Source organism: Aegilops tauschii, chromosome 2 (assembly GCF_002575655.3).
Source record: "Aegilops tauschii subsp. strangulata cultivar AL8/78 chromosome 2, Aet v6.0, whole genome shotgun sequence".
Lineage (NCBI taxonomy): Eukaryota > Viridiplantae > Streptophyta > Magnoliopsida > Poales > Poaceae > Aegilops > Aegilops tauschii.
The window spans coordinates 92,557,980-92,582,813 of record NC_053036.3 but is presented as its reverse complement, the minus strand read 5'-3'; positions in this window follow the sequence as shown (position 1 = coordinate 92,582,813).

The following is a 24,834-nucleotide window of genomic DNA, read 5'->3' as shown; positions in this document are numbered from 1 at the left end:
GTTTGTTCAAGTAAGAACAACACCTAAGCACCGGTCCACCCACATATCAAATTATCAAAGTAGTGAACACAAATCAAACCAACATGGTGAAAGTGACTAGATGAAATTCCCGTGTACCCTCAAGAACGCTTTTCTTATCATAAGAGACCGTTTTGGCATGTCCTTTGCCTCAAAAGGATTGGGCTACCTTGCTGCACTTTTGCTACTACTATCGTTACTTGTTCGTTACAAATTATCGTAAGCACGAAATAAGATCCCCTTTAATGAGATTCCATTTCTTTATAGGAGGGGGTGGTGTGAGGTGAGGCAAAAAAATAAAGCAGTGGGGGTGATGGGAGTGGAAGCAAAAGTAAACCGGTGAGAAGCGACTACAAACTCCCTCTTTAGGAGGAGAGTTACATTCTTTTTAAGTAGTATAAAAGATGAGAGATAAGAGATTAGGACAATGTCTGCGTGTTGCAATCGGATATAAATATTATAGTATGTTATTTTGTGATTTACATCTCCATACTAATAAATGACTACCAAATCTGCCTATGATTTATCTCATAGTTTGATAAAAAAGTTTGATAAGTAAATTAAGGTGTAATTACTCCAGAAGGTAACTAAATTAAGATGATTGCTTAGCATACGTGGAAGGTGCGGACAAAGGACATGATCAAAGAAAAAAACAGCTGGATGAAAAAAATTGATGAAGAAATATGGTGGGAGCGGAGAGAATCGGTAAATGAAGCATTCTGTTGACGAAAAAACAATTGCCTTTTTTAAGTAGTAGAGATATAGATTGAGAAAATTCTTGTCGAGGTAATATATTGCGGGTATAATTTACCGCAAGAGTAACGTATACTCGAGTTAGCTATTTTTGGAAAAAAAATATCTACATAGGTGCCAAGGAGTGAGAGGGTTCATACTGCCAACCGTCATATTTTTATTTGTGTCACATAAATTTTAGAATACTCCATCCCTTATAAATCTATCGTGTTCACATTTTTCTAGGTTTATTTCAGGCTATCGGACAATGTTTGTTCAATGGCAGTGACGAAGATAGGGAGACCAGCAGGCCCAGCCCCCCAAACATTATTGTGTTAAGCCTAATATGCATGTTCATAAATGAGTAATTGTTGTTAAAGTGGTGTATTCTTTTTTTTGGCGAGAAACTTTCAATCTATTCATCTTCAATCATGGCAGTACAAAGAACAATAGAGGTAATAAAAATTACAACCATGTCCGTGGACCAACTAGCGACGACTACAAGCACTGGAGCGAGCCAAAGGCGCGCCGCCGTCATCGCTCCTCCCTTACCAGAGCCGGGCAAACCTTGTTGTAATAGAGAGTCGGGAAGTCGTCGTGCTAATTAAGACCCCATTGGACCAACGCACCAGAGTAGCAACCATCACCGATAAAGAAAGTCGTAGATCAAAAGCATCAAACCTGTAAACACCTAAACGAAGAAGAACGAAAACCGATCAAATAGATCCACCGAAGACCAGCACCGTCCGAATCCCGCAAGATCCGACTGAGACAAACCTCCACATGCCCTCCGACGATATTAGATTCACCATCGGGGTGGGGATAGTGAAGGAAATGTGCCCTAGAGGCAATAATAAAGTTGTAATTTTATATTTCCTTATTCATGATAAGGTTTATTATTCATGCTAGAATTGTATTGATCGGAAACTTAAATACATGTGTGAATACATAAACAAATACCGTGTCCCTAGTAAGCCTTTGCTAAACTAGCTCGTTGATCAAAGATGGTTAAGGTTTCCTAACCATGGATGTTAAGCAGATTATGCAACTCCCGGATACCGGAGGAATACCTTGTGTGCTATCAAACGTCACAACGTAACGGGTGATCATAAAGATGCTCTACAGGTATCTCCGAAGGTGTTTGTTGAGTTGGCATAGAAAGATTAGGATTTGTCACTCCGAGTATCGGAGATGTATCTCTGGGCCCTCTCGGTAATACACATCATAAGAAGCCTGGCAAGCAAAGTGACTAAGGAGTTAGTTGCAAGATGATGTATTACGGAACGATTAAAGAGACTTGCCGGTAACGTGATTGAACTAGGTATGAAGATACCGACGATCAAATCTCGGGCAAGTAACATACCGATTGACAAAGGGTATTACGTATGTTGTCATAACAGTTCAACCGATAAAGATCTTCGTAGAATATGTAGGAACCAATATGGGCATCCAAGTTCCGCTATTGGTTATTGACCGGAGAGGTGTCTCGGTCATGTCTACATAGTTCTGAACCCGTAGGGTCCGCACGCTTAACGTTCGTTGACGATATAATGTTATATGAGCTATACGATTTGGTGACCGAATGTTGTTCGGAGTCCCAGATGAGATCACGGACATGACGAGGAGTCTCGAAATGGTCGAGAGGTAAAGATTGATATATAGGACGATCGTATTCGGACACCGGAATAGTTTCGGAGTGCACCGGGTAGTCATCGGGTCATCGGAAGGGGTTCCGGACACCCCCGACAAGTGTATGGGCCTTATGGGTCATAGGAGGGGACAGACTAGCCCACTAGGGGATGGTGCGCCCCTTTACATGGTTGGCCGGCCCTAGGGGAAGGAAAGGGGAGGGGTGGCCCCTCCTGCGTTTCCCTCCTCAGGACAGAAAGGAAGGGGGGCACCACCTCCTCGTTCCTTCCTCCCGCACTCCAAATAAGGAAGACTTGGGGGAGGACCTCAAGTAGGATTCGCCCTACTTGGGGGCGCCTCCTGGCTGCTCCCTCCACCCCCACCTATATATATATGTGTGTGGGGGGGCGCCTAGCACATCCAGAACAATTGCTTAGCCGTGTACGGCGCCCTACTCCACCCTTTACACCCTCGATTATATTTCCGTAGTGCTTAGGCGAAGCCCTGCAGAGATAACTTCATCATCACCGTCACCACGCCGTCGTGCTACCGGAACTCATCCACTACCTCGCCATCTTGCTGAATCAAGAAGGTGGAGGACGTCACCGAGCTGAACGTGTGCTGAACGCGGAGGTGTCGTACGTTCGGTACTTGATCGGTTGGAGCGCGAAGAAGTTCGACTACATCAACCGCGTTACTAAACGCTTCCGCTTACGATCTACGAGGGTACGTAGACACACTCTCCCCACTCGTAGCTATGCATCTCCATGGATAGATCTTGCGTGTGCGTAATTTTTTTTAATTTTCCATGCAACGTTTCCCAACAGATAGAGCGCGGGAGACATTATTCCTACTAAGGGACATTGTCACAGTCACACACAGCGCCAACCAAGACGATGAATCTAACAAGAACGAGAACGGGGTCCCATCCGCTGGCGGGGGCTGAGATCCTCTGCACATCCATGGCCTAGAGGCCATCAGAAATGGGACGGACCGTCGGCGCCCGCCGACGGGAGAAGATCTTTTCTTGTGGAGGAGGAAATAGAAAGTGGTGTATTCTAACTAGCTAGCCCTCCCTAGCAAGGATTTACCACACTCGGCCCTTCTCATTCTATTTTCCTGGCTCCGTTGTTCAATGGGATGGAGACTTGGCCCTTCTCATTTTATTTTTCTAGCTCCGTTGTTCAATGGGACGGAGACGTTGGTACGTTACTACTGACTATGAAGGCATTTGTGATAACTTCGTCAATCTTAAAATGTTGTGCCGGCCCAGTATCTCAAAAATGTACGTAAGAATAGCTGTGCGTGAGCGCATAGGGTCCGCGTTTGCGTGTGCATATTGGCGTCTGCCTTGTACTATGTTCAAAAGAAGAAGAAAATCGATGACAACGAAGGCGACCTAACCCTTGCGGAGAAAAAGAATAACGTGTTTCTAAATGTGACGGGACAAAACAAGTACTACCATACCATACATTCCGGAATAATTGATCGTGTCATAGCCTTTTCTATTCTTGGCAAGTTGGCATGCCGTCACGTGGCTACGAGGGAAGTCCCATACTCCGGTGTCACACCTCCGATCCGAAGCTAGCCGCTCTAAACAATCCAGGTGCTCCTCTGGTAACCGGCGGCTCACAATCGGCCATGTCGCGCCGCGCCCCGAGTCCCCGCGGCCATGCATGCACGAACCCGCCGGTCGACGCGCGCGCGCCCGGCAAACACTTTTTCGATGGCAACGCCGATGATGCACCGTCGCGATGTCCATGTCCATCCAAAAGGAAAATAAAGAATAAATTGCGTCTCTCGTACTGCGTCCGCTGTCATGTCACGGCGATGGCGCCGCCCGGCGACGTAGTTTTCGCGCAAGCTCTGGTTTCGCTTTCCTGGCCGTGCTTGGCAGCCTCGTCTTCTAGGACCGGGCCGGGACAGCTTAGATGCCGCGTAGCATAGCTCTTCTTGGAGCAGAAAGCAACGGCGCAATGCACGTACGGTGCTAACTAAAATCTAAAAGCGGAAAAGATGGGCGAAAGGTTCGTCGCTTGGCGAGTTCCGGAGGGGAATATGGAGTGCCCGGCGAGAGGCGACGCGCGCTACGCTCCAACCCCGTCGAGTGCGACGGCACGGGAGGTGAGATTCCAACACGCCTCCGTTGCGTACGGCGGCTACGTTGTTCTGTTCAAAGAATCGGTTCGTTCTTGTGCCAAGTAACGATTCGAGAATATGTCCATGCCCCATGTATTTTTACTACTACTGACGGCTGAATGAGGCCCCAAGAAAATTCTGTGCCCGGCGAGAGGAGACCGCTGACGGCTGACCGACCGATCCATGGTTCTACGCAGCGCGTGTCTCATGCATTCGGCATGATGGTTTGATCGTACCCCTCACGATCCCAGTCGATCTGTCGCTGGCGGCATGCCCATGACGCCTTGCAAATCACTCATGCAGCTCGCGTGCGCTGGCTTGCCTAGCCGCCTCTGCCAGGGCGCGCGCGCACGGGCACGGGCAACCGGGCATGGGCCAAGGCACGGCAGCTGCCTCCGCTCGGTTCGGCTTCGGCATTCGGCAACGCCAGCGCGCCGCCCCATCCCTTTCCCCTGCACGCGCGCGCACGGCGTTGCGGCGCCTAAACTCCGGAGGCGAGAGTCACGTCAGCTCGTGACCAAGCAGATCAGGAACACGGATTTGGGAAGAAAAGGTGGACATGGACGTGCACGTGCACGTATGCTCGGCATGGCATGGCTGGCATATGCCCGCATCGCGATACCAGATCATCATCGTGCCACGAGTTACCGGGCGCGTCCCTCTGGGAGCTCGCCCGCGCCCGTATGGACATGGTGGTGCCATGCATGGGCGACGAGTAGCCCGGCTGCCGGCCAATGGGACCGTGTCGGGGGCCCCCGATTGATTTGGTTTCCCTATATACGTGTGATTGTTTAGCGGTCGATTGATTCTTCAAAAGGAAACAAAAATTAATTGATGGATTAGCACGCCGTGCAGTCTTCTCCGCTTAATACTCTTTCTACCCAATTGGCAACAAATCAGCCATGCCATGAATGACGGCGCCCCGCCCACTCGTCTAATTGTAATTTTTGGCAGCTAGGCGCCATTAGTGAAAGAAGGTAATGCGGTTTCCAGATTCCCATCTATCTTCTCTTCAACGCAATTTTTTTCTTTCTATTCTTGTTAGATTGTTCGTTTCCTGAAGATTATCCTCGTACATCTCTCTTTCTCACACTCCAGTTTCTTGTATTGACTAGATCAGAAGCGAGGGTGCCGGTCACTAACGCTGTGGCCAAGTAGTGAATGCTCAATTTAGTAGGAAATCAAGTTTAGCGTATGTATTTAAATAGGATATAACAAAATAAAAGGAAGAGGAAACATTCACATGTAATTGGAGCAAAGCACAGTCTGTCACGACCGGATTTTCGGGATATTAATTTCCCAGAAAACGGCATTTGTGCTCACCAGCCCCAGGATTTACTGTTAGCTGATGAGGCACCAACTTGATACAAGAATTCCAAGCAAGGTACAAAATATGTAGTACAAGACCAATGTGGCCTAGGAGTACAACACTTGGTTTCTAGTGGTTGATGGCGGAAGCGGTTTGTGGTTCATCTGCGTCTATGGGACTCCATTTCCCACAAGAACAGCTGACCAGGATAACTCCTATCTTCGCGAGGCTGCTATCACCTTTACATGGGTTCCGGGGCTGTCGTCGTAACGCTCTTCTCCACGCAAGAAATCTGGCCAAGACAATAGCCAAGGACAAGCCAGTGAGTACGTTTGAATGTACTTGCAAACATTAAGAACACGGGTATAATATAACAAGGGATAATCATGCTCCGAAATACTCATGGTTATAACGTCTGTCACGAATTAAACGAAAATCTGTGATGCACGCATGCAGGAAAAATATGAACATGCAATACGGGAGTAAAAAAAATAGAAGCACTGACCGAGTGTCTGAAATGACTCCTGGAAAGGTTACAAATTAATAATGCCTCAGTCGGGCGTCTGAGCGACACCACATAAAGGGCTTATAAAGAATAATTAAATAACATGCATGCCGCAGTCGGGCGTCTGAGCGACGCCACATAAAGGGCTTATAAAGAATAATTAAATAACATGCATGCCGCAGTCGGGCGTCTGAGCGACGCCACATAAAGGGCTTATAAAGAATAATTAAATAACATGCATGCCGCAGTCGGGCGTCTGAGCGACGCCACATAAAAGGGCTTATAAAGGATAAATATACAACAAGCATGCCGCAGTCGGGCGTCTGAGCGACACCACATAAATGGCTTATAAAGAATAATTAAATAACATGCATGCCGCAGTCGGGCGTCTGAGCGACACCATAGGGAGGGCTTATATAAGAATAAACACAATGAATATCCAGGAGGTAGAACCGTCCCAGGGATACTCAATAATTCAAATAATGTAAATGGTTAGTCTATAATAATAATAAACATAATCCTCATATGTCACAGGTCATAAACAACTCTAGTCTAGCCGTTTCTCCATCCGAAGACCGTCACTAGATTCTAGTTTAGCCGTTTCTCCATCCGAACACCGTCACTAGACCCATCTCAGACTGTAGTCCTTACCCATGAACGTGGCTATCCGAATAGATATAACCTCTGCAGAGGGTGTGCTCTTTACCCACGAGTAACGGATTTATTTAGTCCATCGGGACTAATTCCGTCTACGGCCTTTTAATCGAAAACACGCCTGACCTGCACACACCAGCTTAACTTACTGGTGTCTGGAATCACCCATGACACCTGCCAAGCAAAACTCTAAGTGGGGAGGCTACAACCTCGACGTAGCATGGGATCAAATTTATATCGCGCGCTCTAAGGGGTGCCCCCCTCTCGGTCCCAACCGGAAACACCCATGCCCCCGGATCAGGTGGCATGCCTACCGGATGCATCCGGTATCTTCCACCATGGCCTCTCTGTACGGTGTGTGCCTTGGTAAGGGGTTGACAACTTACTGAACCGTACCCTACCTGCGGCAGGGACCTGTGGTAGTACAAAACAAGTAGGGGAAGTTACTGAACGAGACTCGACCTACGGCCGACTCAGGAGGTCCAAGTATTCTCCGAATGATTAGCATAACCAAAAATATTTCCATAAACAGACTAAATCACCGCTCGTTAAGCCTCGTCATGCCATACCGGACACACTCGTCTCGACGAGGAACTAGGGACAAGCTCGCGTCTACCCAAGACCACGACTTTCCCGGCTTCCTGCCGGTATGCATGAAAGGCTCGCGGGGATGATCATTATTACCAGCATATCCATTTCTAACAGTGAAGCATCTCCAAAATGCACTCAGGCGTGTGACCTTATCGTCACATAAAAATAACGTATGCTCCAAGCCAAGGTAGTGTTGTAACCGTATCAAAACACCTCACGAAAATATTATGCCAGAGTTCAGAATGCTTGCCTTCAAGAGTATGCAAGGGGGTGCACTGTTTGAAAGTTTTCATCTCTCTCCATTTCCTATTTTGAAAAAAATATTCAAATAACAAACATTTCAAAGACAGTACAAAAAGTTGTCCCAAATATTTTTGAAATAAATCTAAAAATAAACTAGATGCAATTTGAGAGAGGTAGGAAAAAGAATCAACTCATTTGGAGTTTTATTTTAAAAGATATAGCCAGTCAAAGTTCTGTTTTAAATAAAACAGAAAAAGAAAACGTTTCGATACAGAATACGCTTTCGAAGTGGAGGAAACGTACTCAGGCGTTTACGTGACCATTTAAGCCAGCGTGGGTGGCGCGGGGGTCACTGACAGTGGGTCCAGAGGGCCCACTGGTCAGGTTTGACTATTCCCCCTCTCCCTCCTCTTCCTCTGCCCGAACGGGGCGGGACTCCGGCGATCGCCGTCGACGAACGGCGGCTCCTCGAGGGCACCTGAGGGCAGGGATGGACCCGCCAGACCGGGGCGGTCCTCCCGGTGGTCGCTGGGTCGACGGTGGTGGGAGGAGTCGCCGGCGGCGAGCTCCGCGGCGGAGGGGGCTACGGGAGTGAAGGGGGTTTTGGGCTCTGGTGGTTTCCGATCGAGGCTGAGGCGCTGGGCAGCTCCGCAAGAACAAGGGGAAGCGAGTGGTGGCGCTGGATGGGCGGGGAATAGCCTGGTTGCGACGAATGGCACCGGAAGGCAGCGGCGGCCGAACCGGCCGGAGGTGGGGGAGATGGCCCCTTCTGGTCAATCCACTGCTTGGGGAGCTCTAGGGGGAAGGCTTGAGGTCGCCTGAGCGCTCGGAGGGGCTCGGGGCCTCCTTTTATAGGCGTTCGAGGCTGGTCCCGCGGCGGTCGTGGATAAGAACGCCGGCGACCGTCGCTCTGTAGCCGCAGGGCGACGTGGCGGCGACGAGCGCGTGCCGACGGGCTTCAGGATAAGCTCGAGCTGTTCACAGGGGCAGCTGGCGCGCTGGTGTGGCTTGGGCGGCGCCGTCCGTGGCAGGAGCTCGCTGCCGACGCCGGCGTGCCGCCAAGGCTTCTGACGGCGGCGCTGTAGGGCACCAGGGGCGGCTTGGAGGGTTCTGGCGAGTGGGCGAGTGTAGTGCGCGGCTCTCCAGGCGAGCAAGGGCTAGGGGCGGGACGCGACGAGGGTGGCAGTGCGACGCGGCGGCTCGGTGCGCGCGCGTGCAAAACGTGCGCTCTGGGCGCGCCCAGAGCACGCACGGGAGATGTTCGACGAAATGCCAGGGCAGCCTAGAGTGCTAGAGGGAAGCTGGCAATTAACAGGACTAGGTTAGGAGTAGCTAGGATCTTAGTGGACAAGGTTGCTGGGTCAGTGGATCAAATCCATAATGCAAACTAGAAAACATGGCAAAACTGACTGTGCACACCAAGTGTTCGACAGAATGCCAAGTGCATTTAGGCAACTCTTGGAGTGGCCAAAATCTCCAGATCAGGGTCTCTCTAGATGTAGGTGATGATGGCAAGATCATTTGGGCAAAACCAGAAACTTGCTAGTGCAAGTTTTGCAAAACTTCAGTTTTGAACAGAAAGCAAAAGGTCTCATTGCATGCACTTAAAATCCTCCAATGGGTCCACTCTCTTGGACTTAAGGGTTTGGTAGGGAGGGCTACAAGCAGGAAAAAGCTTAGGGGCACTAGAGCAAAATAAAAAGGGGTTGCAGTAGAAATCACCAAACTGGACCAGAATGAAAAAGAGGTTGATTCACTCAAAAGTTTCAAAGAACATCACTGGGTTTTTGCATGAAGTTGAATTATATGCATCTACTGACATCCCCAAGCACTTGGAAGAATTTTTAAAGAAATATTTAAATAGGTTGTAGTGCAAAAATGCCTACTGGACCAGATTCGAAAAGTTGGTGTAGAGCTCAAAATCTCCAATGACCAAAAGATATTTTTGCACAAAAGTGATGTGGAAACATCACATGACATCCCCAAATTTTGGTGGAAATTTTAAATGCACTTGCCAAATGGTTGCAGTGCAACAGAGACTCCAATTTCATGAAAAATCATTTTAAAAGAATAAAGCTCAGGGAAAGGCAAATCTTGCAATTAAATCCACTGAATAAGAATTGTTTGTTAGAGAGAGCATATAAGTCCAATAATACCTTTGGAAAGTTTTTACTTGAGGTAAAAACCCATAATATCAAAAGGGTAAATCTAGACAAATGGAAAAGTTTTATTTCCTGGCAAAATTTTAATTAATAAAACAAGGTCAAAATTTTTGGGGTGTCACAACACTACCCCCCTTAAGAAAAATCTCGTCCTCGAGATTTGTTAAAAGCCTTTTTGAACAAACATTGCTTTTATCAAAAGAAAACATTCTAGTGTGCAATAAAAATGCGGCTACAGTGAGAGGGCAATAAGTGGTGTAAAACCACAGTGTGGTACACTGGCGTTGCGCGGAAAAAATCCATGGTTGGGAAAAAAACGAGATATTTCTACGTGGATACAGTAATTCAGAATAAATTCTAAATTACTAAAACACGCTGGTCGTACCCGAGAGCACAGTGCTCCCTCTGGCTGACAGGTGGACCCAGGGCCCACTGTCGGCCTCTTCTTCTACCTCTGGTTCTCTCTTCTCTCTCGCGTGCTCTCCCGCGCTTCCTCCACCGGCGACGCCTAGCGCGTAGGGCATCTAGGCCGTACTGCGGTAGTGCGCGGCGTGCTAGCTGCCGGTGCAGCGTGCACTCACCTCGCGGGCTAGTGCACTGTCGGCACTGCTCGCGGACTCGCCTCCGAACACCGGCGATCGAGCGATGAGTGGCGCTGGTGGACCTCGCCCACCGTACACCGATCTCGAGCTATAAAACGATCGCGGTGCTCCTCTCTTCTTCCTCACACCTGGCCTCGCTTCTACTTCTCCTTCCTTCTCCTCCATTGCTGTTAGCATGAGTTCGAGACGAGGCTCTAATGGCGGAGGCGATGCCGGACTGGTACGTGGTCCTGGTGTGTGGAGGTTTGGCGACGTTGCTGGGGCTCTCCGTGCTCTTGTGCGCGATGATCCTGGATGATTGCCGTGATGCATCCGCTCGAGTGTTAGCTCTTCGCGGTGGCGGCGATCACGGGGATTAGGTGTGGCATCGAGTGCTAGCTGCTGTCGGTGTGCTGGGGCAACTCGTGTCCGAATGATTACTCACAAATCTCTCTTACTGAGACTGTGCTGTCCTCGGGTGTGATCAGTTAGGCGCAAAAAAATGTGTACGAGGATTTGTAATTAGCGCACGAGGTCGAGTGGTAGTAGTTGCGAGTCTGCTGTTATGGTGCTGCGCGAATAAATAAAAAAATCTATGTCGTGAAGATATATACGCTGCAGCAACTCGGGGAAAGAAATCTCATTACAAAATTTATCGCGAGCGAAAATTTAGTTAAAATAAAATTAACAGCAGTAAAACTGCTCACATAAATGAAACCAAAAATCGGATCCATCGCACAAATTTTTTTTGGATACCACGCACACGTTACAACTCATAAATAAATACTGGGATAATAAACACAGCGGTGACGTTTACACAGAAAACGGCAAAAGGACAGGTCCTGAGAAAACGTCTCTGGTACTGGGGCACACTCCTCTTCTATCGGGGGAAGCGGGTTGACCAGTCGATGAATGCGCCTCTCCTGGTCAGGCCTCAGTGGTCTTCCAATAGCAATCCGAGGATTTAAATCAGCGAGGCTCTGGAGATAACCCATTACCCGCTGAGTCAAACGCTCCTGAGCGATAACGTACTGGGCAAGGTTGGCCAGTACGGAATCTCTCTCAATTCGCCCACCGGGAAAAGATGCAACTTCTCCGGGTGCTGCACGACTCGGAAAATAATAATATCCTCGTTCGCTGGCATAGGGTACCGCGAATCGAAGACGAGCGAGCGCTTCGTACGCAGCAGCTTCTATGGCCATATGCGGAGTCGGCATGGATTTTCCCATGAAGGAAACTTCCGTTGGGTCTTGGTTTGGGTCTGAGGGAGGGATGTGTACCACTGCCCAATATTTCGAGGTGGATGGGGTGATCCTCGATTTGAGCAACTCGTACTGGGGTGGATGGATGGCACTCATGGGTAGGTCTAGCTGGTAGGCTACTGTGCCTCTTCGTGCAACTATACAGAAAGGTCCAATAAATCTCGGGGCTAGCTTCCCTTTAATTTTGAACCGTTGCAGGCCTCGCATAGGAGACCCTCGTAGGTATACGTAATCACCGGGTTCAAAGCTGACCTCACGATGTTTTCGACCGTAATAGCTCTTCTGTCGGCTTTGAGCTGTCTTGAGTCTGTCCCTGATCTGTTTAACTTTCTCCTCGGCTTCCTTGAGCATGTCTGGGCCGAAGATACGACTGTCACCTGTTTCTGACCAATTCAGTGGGGTACGACATCTCCGCCCGTACAATGCTTCAAAAGGTGCCATTTGTAGGCTGGTCTGGTAACTGTTGTTGTAAGCAAACTCGGCATATGGCAAACTTTCTTCCCAACTGGATCCATAGGTGAGCACACAAGCTCTCAGCATGTCCTCTAGGATTTGGTTTACGCGTTCTGTTTGTCCATCAGTCTGAGGGTGGTACGCTGTACTGAATGCTCTGCTCTAAGGCCAACCAGGCATTTTCATTCAAGGGTTAAGGACTTTACATACCGTCCAGGGGTCACTTGCTATGCTTGTGGAGAAGAAGGGCACTATGCCAAACAGTGCCCAAAGCCAAGGAACTCGGCCCCCAAGCCGAACAGTGGTGGGAACAATCCAGCCCCCAAGTGTAACAATTTCAATCCCAACAACAATCACAGGAAGGGTCACCTGAACCATGTGACCAAGGAAGAAGCGCAGAATGCCCCAGACATCGTGCTCGGTACGTTCCCTGTCAACACAGTACCTGCCACGGTTTTGTTTGATTCTGGAGCTTCTCACTCGTTCATTTCGAAGAGTTTTGTTTTGCAACATGGTTTTCCGATACTTCCTTTGGAAAAATCTATGATCATCAAGTCCCCCGGGAATAAGCAGATCACTCAGAGTTACTGCCGAGGAGTGATTATTGAATTCGAAGGACTAAAGTTTCAGGCTAATCTCATCGTGTTGGAAAATAAAGGACTGGATGTCATCCTAGGGATGGACTGGTTGACCACCAACAAAGGATTTATTGACTGTTTCAATCGGACTGTGATTCTCACTCATCATCAAGGCAAGACAATAAAAGTTACAGCTCAAGAGCGACCACGGTCACGGCAACCAAAGCTGAACAAAGTGGACATTTCAGAATTGAGAAAAGTTCCAGTGGTGTGCGAATTTCCCGACGTATTTCCTGAAGAACTACCAGGCATGCCACCAGACCAAGAGATAGAGTTCAGCATCGAACTAGCACCTGGCACCACCCCCATCTACAAGAAACCGTATAGAATGGCACCCTCAGAGTTGGTAGAATTGAAGAAACAAATAAAGGAATTACTGGACAAAGGATTTATTCGAGCCAGCTCCTCACCTTGGGGTTCGCCAGTATTATTCGCCAAGAAAAAGGATGGGACACTGAGATTGTGTATAGACTACCGAGCTCTCAATATGGTCACCATCAAAAACAAATATCCGATGCCACGGATAAATGATTTGTTTGACCAGCTCGCACAAGCCAAGGTGTTCTCAAAAATTGATTTGAGATCGGGATATCATCAATTGAAAGTACGGACAGAAGATATCCCTAAGACAGCATTCACCTCCAGATACGACTTATATGAGTTCACAGTAATGCCGTTTGGACTGACGAACGCCCCCGCATATTTCGTACACCTCATGAACAAAGTATTTATGAAATTTATGGACAAATTTGTTGTGGTGTTCATTGACGATATTCTGGTATACTCAAGGACACCAGAAGAACATGCTGAACATCTCAGAATTGTATTGGGAGAATTAAGGAAACATCAATTGTACGCCAAATTTAGCAAGTGTGAAGTTTGGCTAAGACAAGTTGGTTTTCTAGGCCATATATTGACCCAAGAAGGCGTGGCCGTAGGCCCAGAAAAATTCAAAGCCATACTTGACTGGAAACCACCAGCCAACGTAACTGATGTACGGAGTTTCCTTGGAATGGCTGGATATTACAGAAGATTTATTGAAGGATTTTCCACTGTGCCAAACCAATGACACAGTTGCTCAAGAAAGACAAGAAATTTGTATGGACTGAAGCGTGCGAGAAAAGCTTCCAAGAGCTCAAGAAGAAACTAACAACAGCACCGGTTTTGACCGTGCCAGACATACACAAGAGTTTTGAAGTGTATTGTGACGCATCCTGGAAGGGCCTCGGGTGCGTACTGATGCAGGACGGCAAAGTTGTCGCGTATTTTTCCAGGCAACTACGGAAGCATGAGGAAAATTATCCAACTCATGACTTAGAGCTAGCAGCAGTCATCCATGCACTCAAAGAGTGGAGGCACTTTCTGTTGGGAAATCGTTGTGAAATATATACGGACCATAAGAGCCTTAAATATATTTTCACACAGCCAGAGCTAAATTTACGACAACGACGCTGGTTGGAATTGGTCAAGGACTATGATGTCGGCATTCACTACCATCCAGGGAAAGCAAATGTAGTGGCAGATGCTCTTAGTCGGAACCCCAGCCCGGGCAACGACAGTCCACAGAGCTTGAGGCCTGAGTTTCAGCAGGAGTTCGCTAGACTCAATATGGTGTTAGTTTCTGAGGGTAACGTATCAAATCTGGAGATACATCCCACCCTAATGGAACAAATTAAAAAGGCTCAGTAGGGACATCCCAGCATCGAAGGTATAAAGAGAAAAATGAGCCTTGGCAAGGCTTCAGAGTTCGTCACAGACAACGAGGGAATATTATGGTACGGGGACAGACTTTGCGTACCAAACATTGAGGAACTCAAGCATCAAATCCTAACCGAAAGCCACACCGCCCCATATTCGATCCACCCTGGAGGAACCAAAATGTACAAGGACATACAGGAAAGATTTTGGTGGCACGATATGAAAAGGGATATAGCCGCATTCATTGCTTGTTGCGATTCTTGTCAGCGCATAAAAGCCGAGCATCAAAAGCCAGCAGGGCTACTACAGCCAAACAGGATACTTGAGTGGAAATAGGATGAAATTGGAATGGACGTCATCGTCGGACTACCTCGATCACAACGCGGAAATGACGCCATATGGGTCATCACAGATAGGCTAACCAAGGTAGCACATTTCATTCCCGTGAAGACGACCTACTCCACTCAAAGGCTTGCTAAGATTTACCTCTCCCGTATAGTTTGTCTGCATGGAGTCCCAAAGACTATAATATTCGACCGAGGCACTCAATTTGTCTCTAAATTTTGGGTCACTTACAACAAGCTCTGGGCACGCAACTAGCATTCAGTACAGCGTACCACCCTCAGACTGATGGACAAACGAAACACGTGAACCAAATCCTAGAGGACATGCTGAGAGCCTGTGTGCTCACCTATGGATCCAGTTGGGAAGAAAGTTTGCCATATGCCGAGTTTGCTTACAACAACAGTTACCAAGCCAGCTTACAAATGGCACCTTTTGAAGCATTGTACGGGCGGAGATGTCGTACCCCACTGAATTGGTCAGAAACAGGTGACAGTCGTATCTTCGGCCCAGACATGCTCCAGGAAGCCAAGGAGAAGGTTAAACAGATCAGGGACAGACTCAAGACAGCTCAAAGCCGACAGAAGAGCTATTATGATCGAAAACATCGTGAGGTCAGCTTTGAACCCGGTGATTACGCATACCTACGAGTGTCTCCTATGCGAGGCCTGCAACGGTTCAAAATTAAAGGGAAGCTAGCCCCGAGATTTATTGGACCTTTCTATATAGTTGCACGAAGAGGCACAGTAGCCTACCAACTAGACCTACCCAAAGAGCTGTCAGATGTCCACGACGTATTCCACGTCTCACAGTTGAGGAAATGTGTGAGCAACCCGGAGAAGCATGTATCTCATGAAAACATTGATGTGCAACCAGACCTCACCTACAGAGAGCGACCAGTAAAGATATTGGAAGAGTCTGAAAGGAGAACCCGTCAGAAAACAACAAAAATTTTCAAGGTTCAGTGGAGCAATCACACCGAAGATGAAGCTACATGGGAAAGAGAAGATTTTCTTCAGGCAGAGTACCCACATCTATTTGAGGATCAGCTGAAATCTCGGGGACGAGATTTTTCCTAAGGGGGTAGGTGTTGTGACACCCAAAAAAAATTTATTTGGCTTTTTCAAACTTTTATTTAAATTGAGGGAGATTATTTAAATTTTTTCTAAAGAACCCTCCCTCTCAAAGATTTTCTTTTATGACAAGTATTTTGTTTGGATTCACCCAAGACTTGATTTTGGTCTTGGAGGTTTTTCCACCTTATGTTGGCTCAACACCGAATATTTTTCATTTGGGAAATTTCTTTTGGAAAAAACCTTTTAAATAGCCCTATGGCATTTGGAGTGATCTTTTCCCCTTTTCAAAATCTCCTCTTGCCATGAGCTAAGTGGAAACCACCTCCCAAAAGCCATCTCCCATCTTTGTGTCAAGATACACTTCAAATCCAGCAAGTTGAACCTTCCCATGAATTTTTCTTCCATTTAATTCTTATCAAAAATATTTCTACCTTCTATTTTAACTCTTGGAGATTTACAAAGGAGCTACCCTTTCTACTTTGAGTTTTGCCTCCAAACCAATTTCCCTAGCTAGTCCTTAGAGCCCTCAACCAAGATCCATGAAGATCCACTGGTCTCCAGTTCAATTTTTTCAAATTGAACTTGCTGCAAGTTTGGACCATATTTGCCAAATTTGATGAAATTCAATTGTTTTCTCCTCCTAAAAATCTGAGGAAATTTAGGCAGCCTCTGGACGCATTGAGAGGTCACCTCACCAAGTCCCAGCTCTAGAAATTTTTTTCTTCATGCCAATTCATTTCGTCGAACACCTGAAGGGCACTGTTCCTGTCAAGTTCAGAAGTTTAGAGAAACAGTTTCAGAAGCTGCTGTCATTTTCTTCAGAACCTTTCGTCGATCTCGCCAGTAGCCACGGTGGCGCCTTGCTCCCTGTTCCCTCCTTCTTATCCCTGCGCCGCACGATCGCCTGGAGGTTTGCGGGAGTCGGCGACGAGCAGGAGGAGGTGCACCACCCCGTGAGCGACGGCAGCAGCGGCCTTTGCGGCTGCCAGAGAGAGGCGCAGCGTTGGACGGCGCCGTCCAGCGCCGCCCAAGCCACCAGAGGCCACCGCGTGGCCATCCACTCACCCGTGCACGCCGCGGTCCTTCGTCGTGAACTAGTAGGCGCGGAGCGCGCTCCCTGCCGCCGCCGTGCCCGTACGGCCGCCCCGTCGAGGATCGGCGCATTACGCCAAGCCCGACCGAGGTTTAGCGGGGGAACGGCACCAGTGATCCTCCCTGATGGTGCCTAGCCGCTTAAACCCCCTGCCCAACCTCTGCCTCGCCGTAATCGCTCGCCGGAGCTATCCCGTTCACGGCCACCCCCTCGGATCGCCTATAAAAGGAGGTCCCGAGCTCGAACTCGAACCCACACCACCTCTACGCACCACCAATACCATGCCAAGCCACTGGAAGAGCCCCGAGGGAGCCTTCTTCCCCAACTCCGGCCACCTCGACCCGCCACGGGATCCAGCTTGATTCACCCCCGTGCGTGCACCTCTACCCCTCAGCTCTTGCCAGTAGCCTCCTAGTACATCCATTCTTCTAACCCGCGCATCAATTTGGAGTTTGCAGCACCCACCGGAGTACTCCACCATCGCCCGAGCCACCGTCCGCCGGAGAAAGTGTCGTCGTCGACGTGGTGCTCTCCGACGGCCAAGTCCACCACCCACCGATGCGGAAGATCACCTTGAACCTATTGGTACCCTCCGATCTCTCTGCCTCGCCATGGTTCAACGCCGGCGACCACCGCAGCCTTCGGGCGCCGGCGAACTCCGTTGAGAGTTTTAAACCTGACGGGTGGGACCCCCTGTCAGCCTCTCTCTTTTCCCCCCTTCGAACCGTTTTCTGGTAGCGCCTTCGGGAAAAATGTGTTTTCTCTTTGGGCTGGCGCATTTCGTACCGAACCGTTTTCTGGTTTTTCAAACAAGTCCCTGTTCCTTTTCTGTTTCATCACAGATCAGTCCTTGGACTAAAACCCTTATAACTTTTTAATAAAATATGCTTTTTGATTGATTCTTTTTCTGCCAGTCTTATATTTTTGTCTAGTTTTTTATGGTATTTATTTGGACAAATTTTGGAATAATTTTTGTGCACGCCACGATTTTCACGTTAGGGTACGGTTTCGTTATACCGTAGGTTCCGGAGGAGGTGACGGAGCCGCGAACTTCGCCAAGCTAGACTCCGACTTCTCCGAACTAGGCAAGCATGTTTGAACCTTTGATATGATAGGTGTTTTGCATGTTTGCTTGAATGGTTTGTGCATGGCATGTGAGCATCGGTGAGTATTACGTTGCAATGTAAGGCAACCAACCGTGTGTTCCGAAGTTACTGTGATCTCTGATGAGAGATGGCCTGATCATGTGGTGACATGAAAGGCAGTAAGGTGGTATTGTTGTAGCATGCCAGTCTTACGTCATCCGTTAAACTCCGACATTAACGTGGACTGAGCCACGTTACCGTTCTTCCCCTTCGTGCTGCCACATGTTTTCTGCAAAGAATACGGTTTAGTAAGTTGATAACCTCTTTCCTTGTACACACCAAATAGAGGGGCCGGGATGAGGGTTCCATGGCCCTGGATTAAAGCCAGTCATCCGGTCAGGGGGCATGGGTGTCTCCGGTTGGGACCGAGAGGGGGGCACCCCTTAGAGCGCGCGGTATAAATTTGATCCCATGCTACGCGAGGTTGTAGCCTTCCCGTCTCAAAGTTTTTCTTGAACGTTGCCGAGGGTGATTCCTGGCATCGGAATGTTGAATGGGTGTGTACTGGTTAGATGTGTTTCTCCTAAAACACCGTAAACGGAACTAGTCCCTTGCGACTACTGAAATCCGTTGGCTGTGGTTAAATAGTACAAACTCTGCAGAGTCAAATCCTTCCGAGTCATCGTGTCCATGGTCAAGGACCATGGCCAGTATATCCATATCTATGTCAGTCCTCGTGGTAAATCCCCGTGAACAAGCTTGAGTGGTAAACCCGGTTGAATTGTTATTCCTGTGGATGGACTAACCTTTTCTTTTTATCTCGTACCTGAATATTCCCTTGAAATGATTTAAATTCACGAGCTACTGAAGTATTAAGTTATTTCAATATAAGCCCTTTATGTGATGTCGCTCAGACGTCCGACTGTGGCACTCTTGTCATTTACTTTCAATATAAGCCCTTTATGTGATGTCGCTCAGACGTCCGACTGTGGCACGTTCGTTATTTACTTTTGATATAAGCCCTTTATGTGATGTCTCTCAGACGTCCGACTGTGGCACGCACTATTATTTATTTTCCATTATAAGCCCTTTATGAGGTGTCGCCTTGACGCCCGACTGCGGCATTGTTATTTCTTCTGTATCCTTTCGAGGAGTCATTCAGACACTCGATTGGCCTTCAGTATTACATTTGGATTTCGGGAGGACTACCGCCCGACTTCCCTTTTACTTCCCATGCATTGCTATCTCATTCTCTGAGTGCGCTTTATTAATCTGTTCATATGCATCATGTTTACATTTGTTATATCTTATGTCCGAACTGTCTTGCGAGTACTTTCATAGTACTCACCTGGCTTGTTGATTTGGCCAGATGTTGACGAAGGCGATCTCATGGATGAAGAGTTTGATAGTGAGTCCGACGCCTAGAGGAGTCCCAGTCAGTCCCGTGCGATCCTGGATATTGGTCACTTGTAACATATATGCTTCCGCCACCCACAATAAGTATCCTCGAGCCTCACTCCAACGCTCGAAGAGCTGTTAGATTCAGGAGTCATGTCACCCACTTCACTGTGACATATACAAAATATGTAGTACAAGACAATTGTGGCCTAGGAGTACAACACTTGGTTTCTAGTGGTTGATGGCGGAAGCGGTTTGTGGTTCATCTGCGTCTATGGGACTCCATTTCCCACAAGAACAGCTGACCAGGATAACTCCTATCTTCGCGAGGCTGCTATCGTCGTTGCGTAGGTTCCGGGGGCTGTCATCGCAATGCTTATCTCCAAGCAAGGAATCTGGCCAAGACAATAGCCAGGGACAAGCCAGTGAGTACGTTTGAATGTACTCGCAAACATTAAGAACACGGGTATAATATAACAAGGGATAATCATGCTCCGAAATACTCATGGTTATAACGTCTGTCACGAATTAAACGAAAATCTGTGATGCACGCATGCATGAAAAATATGAACATGCAATACGGGAGTAAAAAAAATTAGAAGCACTGACCGAGTGTCTGAAATGACTCCTCAAAAGGTTGCAAATTAACAATGCCTCAGTCGGGCGTCTGAGCGACACCACATAAAGGGCTTATAAAGAATAATTAAATAACATGCATGCCGCAGTCGGGCATCTGAGCGACGCCACATAAAGGGCTTATAAAGAATAATTAAATAACATGCATGCCGCAGTCGGGCGTCTGAGCGACGCCACATAAAGGGCTTATAAAGGATAAATAAACAACCAGCATGCCGCGGTCGGGCGTCTGAGCGACACCACATAAAGGGCTTATAAAGAATAATTAAATAATACGCATGCCGCAGTCGGGCGTCTGAGCGACACCACAGGGAGGGCTTATATAAGAATAAACACAGTGAATATCCAGGAGGTAGAACCGTCCTAGGGATACTCAATAAGTCAAATAATGTAAATGGTTAGTCTATAATAATAATAAACATAATCCTATATGTCACAGGTCATAAACAATATCTAGCCGTTTCTCCATCCGAAGACCGTCACTAGATTCTAGTTTAGCCGTGTCTCCATCCGAAAACCGTCACTAGACCCATCTCAGACTGTAGTCCTTACCCATGGACGCGGCTATCCGAAATAGATATAACCTCTGCAGAGGGTGTACTCTTTACCCACGAGTAACGGATTTATTTAGTCCATCGGGACTAATTCCGCCTACGGCCTTTTAATTGAAAACACGCCTGACCTGCACACACCAGCTTAACTTACCAGTGTCTGGAATCACCCACGACACCTGTCAAGCAAAACTCTAAGTGGGGAGGCTACAACCTCGACGTAGCATGGGATCAAATTTATATTGCGCGCTCTAAGGGGTGCCCCCCTCTCGGTCCCAACCGGAAACACCCATGCCCCCGGATCAGGTGGCATGCCTACCGGATGCATCCGGTATCTTTCACCATGGCCTCTCTGTACGGCGTGTGCTTTGGTAAGGGGTTGACAACTTACTGAACCATACCCTACCTGCGGTAGGGACAAGTGGTAGTACAAAACAAGTAGGGGAAGAATTTCTGAACAAGACTCGACCCACGACCGACTCAGGGGTCCAAGTATTCTCCGAATGATTAGCATAACCAAAATATATCCCATTGACAGACAGAATCACCGCATCAAACCTCATCATGCCATACTGGACACACTCGTCTCGACGAGGAACTAGGGACAAGCTCGTGTCTACCCAAGACCACGACTCTCCCGGCTTCCTGCCGGTATGCATGAAAAGCTTGCGAGGATGATCACTATTACCTGCATATCCATCTTAACAGTAAAGCATCTCCAATATGCACTCATGCGTGTGACTTTATTGTCACATAAAAAATAACGTATGCTCCAAGTCAAAGTGGTGCTGTAACCGTATCAAAACACCTCACGAAAATATTATGCCAGAGTTCAGAATGCTTGCCTTCAAGAGTATGCAAGGGGGGTGCACTTTTTGAAAGTTTTCTTCTCTCTCCATTTCCTATTTTGAAAAATATACAAATAACAAATATTTCAAAAACAGTACAAAAAGTTGTCCCAAATATTTTTGAAATAAATCTAAAAATAAACTAGATGAAATTTGAGAGAGGTAGGAAAAAGAATCAACTCATTTGGAGTTTTATTTTAAAAGATATAGCCAGTCAAAGTTCTGTTTTAAATAAAACAGAAAAAGAAAACGTTTCGATAGAGAATACGCTTTCGAAGCGGAGGAAATGTACTTAGGCGTTTACGTGACCACTTAAGCCAGCGTGGGTGGCGTGGGGGTCAATGACAGTGGGTCCAGAGGGCCCACTGGTCAGGTTTGACTATTCCCCCCTCTCCCTCCTCTTCCTCTGCCCGAACGGGGCGGGACTTCGGCGATCGCCGTCGACGAACGGCGGCTCCTCGAGGGCACCTGAGGGCAGGGATGGACCCGCCAGACCGGGGCGGTCCTCCCGGTGGTCGCTGGGTCGACGGTGGTGGAAGAAGTCGCCGGCGGCGAGCTCCGCGGCGGAGGGGACTACGGGAGTGAAGGGGGTTTTGGGCTCCGGTGGTTTCCGATCGAGGCTGAGGCGCTGGGCAGCTCCGCAAGAACAAGGGGAAGCGAGTGGTGGCACTGGATGGGCGAGGGAGTGCCTGGTTGCGACGAATGGCACCGGAAGGCAGCGGTGGCCGAACCGGCCGGAGGTGGGGGAGATGGCCTCTTCCGGTCAATCCACGGCTAGGGGAGCACTAGGGGGGAGGTCTGAGGTCGCCTGAGCGCTCGGAGGGGCTCGGGGTCTCCTTTTATAGGCGTTCGAGGCTGGTCCCGCGGCGGCCGTGGATAAGAACGCCGGCGACCGTCGCTCTGTAGCCGCAGGGCGACGTGGCGGCGACGAGCGCGTGCCGACGGGCTCCAGGATAAGCTCGAGCTGTTCACAGGGGCAGCTAGCGCGCTGGTGTGGCTTGGGCGGCGCCGTTCGTGGCAGGAGCTCACTGCCGACGTCGGCGTGCCGCCAAAGGCTCTGACGGCGCGCTGTAGGGCGCCAGGGCTGGCTTGGAGGGTACTGGCGAGTGGGCGAGTGTAGTGTGCGGCTCTGCAGGCGAGCAAGGGCCAGGGGCGGGACGCGGCGACTCGGTGCGCGCGCGTGCAAAACGTGCGCTCTGGGCGCGCCCAGAGCACGCACAGGACATGCTCGACGAAATGCCAGGGCAGCCTAGAGTGCTAGAGGGAAGCTGGCAATTAACAGGACTAGGTTAGGAGTAGCTAGGAGCTTAGTGGACAAGGTTGCTGGGTCAGATGATCAAGTACACAGTGCAAACTAGAAAACATGCCAAAACTGACTGTGCACACCAAGTGTTCGACAGAACGCCAAGTGCATCTAGGCAACTCTTGGAGTGGCCAAAAACTCCAGATCAGGGTCTCCCTGGATGTAGGTGATGATGGCAAGATCATTTGGGCAAAACCAGAAACTGGCTAGTGCAAGTTTTGCAAAACTTCAGTTTTGGACAGAAAGAAAAAGGTCTCATTGCATGCACTTAAAATCCTCCAATGGGACCACTCTCCTGGACTTAAGGGTTTTGTAGGGAGGGCTACAAGCTGGAAAAAGTTCATGGGCACTAGAGTAAAATAAAATAGGGTTGCAGTACAAATCACCAAACTGGACCAGAATGAAAAAGAGGTTGATTCACTCAAATTTTTCAAAGAAGATCACTGGGTTTTAGCATAAAGTTGAATTATATGCATCTACTGACATCCCCAAGCACTTGGAAGAATTTTTAAAGAAATATTTAAATGGTTGTAGTGCAAAAATGCCTACTGGACCAGATTTGAAAAGTTGGTGTAGAGCTCAAAATCTCCAATGACCAAAAGATATTTTTGCACAAAAGTGATGTGGAAACATCACATGACATCCCCAAATTTTGGTGGAAATTTTAAATGCATTTGCCAAATGGTTGCAGTGCAACAGAGACTCCAATTTCATGAAAAATCATTTTAAAAGAATAAAGTTCAGGGAAAGGCAAATCTTGCAATTAAATCCACTGAATAAGAATTGTTTCTTAGAGAGAGTATATAAGTCCAATAATACCTCACGACCGGGATTTTCAGGATATTAATTTCCCAGAAAACGGCCTTTGTGCTCACCAGCCCCAGGATTACTGTTAGCTGATGAGGCACCAACTTGATACAAGAATTCCAAGCAAAGTACAAAATATGTAGTACAAGACCATTGTGGCCTAGGAGTACAACACTTGGTTTCTAGTGGTTGATGGCGGAAGCGGTTTGTGGTACATCTGCGTCTATGGGACTCAATTTCCCACAAGAACAGCTGACCAGGATAACTCCTATCTTCGCGAGGCTGCTATCACCTTTACATGGGTTCCGGGGCTGTCGTCGTAACGCTCTTCTCCACGCAAGAAATCTGGCCAAGACAATAGCCAGGGACAAGCCAGTGAGTACGTTTGAATGTACTCGCAAACATCAAGAACACGGGTATAATATAACAAGGGGAGATCATGCTCCGAAAACATTTTATGATGATAACGTCTGTCACGAAATAAACGAAATCCATGATGCACGCACGTAGGTAAAATATGAACATGCAATACGGGAGTAGAAATAGAATGCACTAATCGAGTGTCTGAAATGACTCCTCGAAAGGTGCAAAAGAATTAACAATGCCGCAGTCGGGCGTCTGAGCGACACCACATAAAGGGCTTATAAAGAATAATTAAATAACACGCCTGCCGCAGTCGGGCGTCTGAGCGACGCCACATAAAGGGCTTATAAATAAATAAGAGATGACACACATGCCACAGTAGGGCGTCTGAGCGACGCCACATAAAGGGCTTATAAAGGGTAAATTAATAACAAGCACGCCGCAGTCGGGCGTCTGAGCGACGCCACAGAGAGGGCTTATCTAAGAATAATCACCGTGAATATCCAGGAGGTAGAACCGTCCCAGGGATACTCAATAATTCAAGTAATGTAAAATGGTTAGTCCATAATAATAATAAACATAATCCTCATATGACACAGGTCATAAACAATATCTAGTCTAGCTGTTTCTCCATCCGAAGACCGTCACTAGATTCTAGTTTAGCCGTTTCTCCATCCGAACACCGTCACTAGACCCATCTCAGACTGTAGTCCTTACC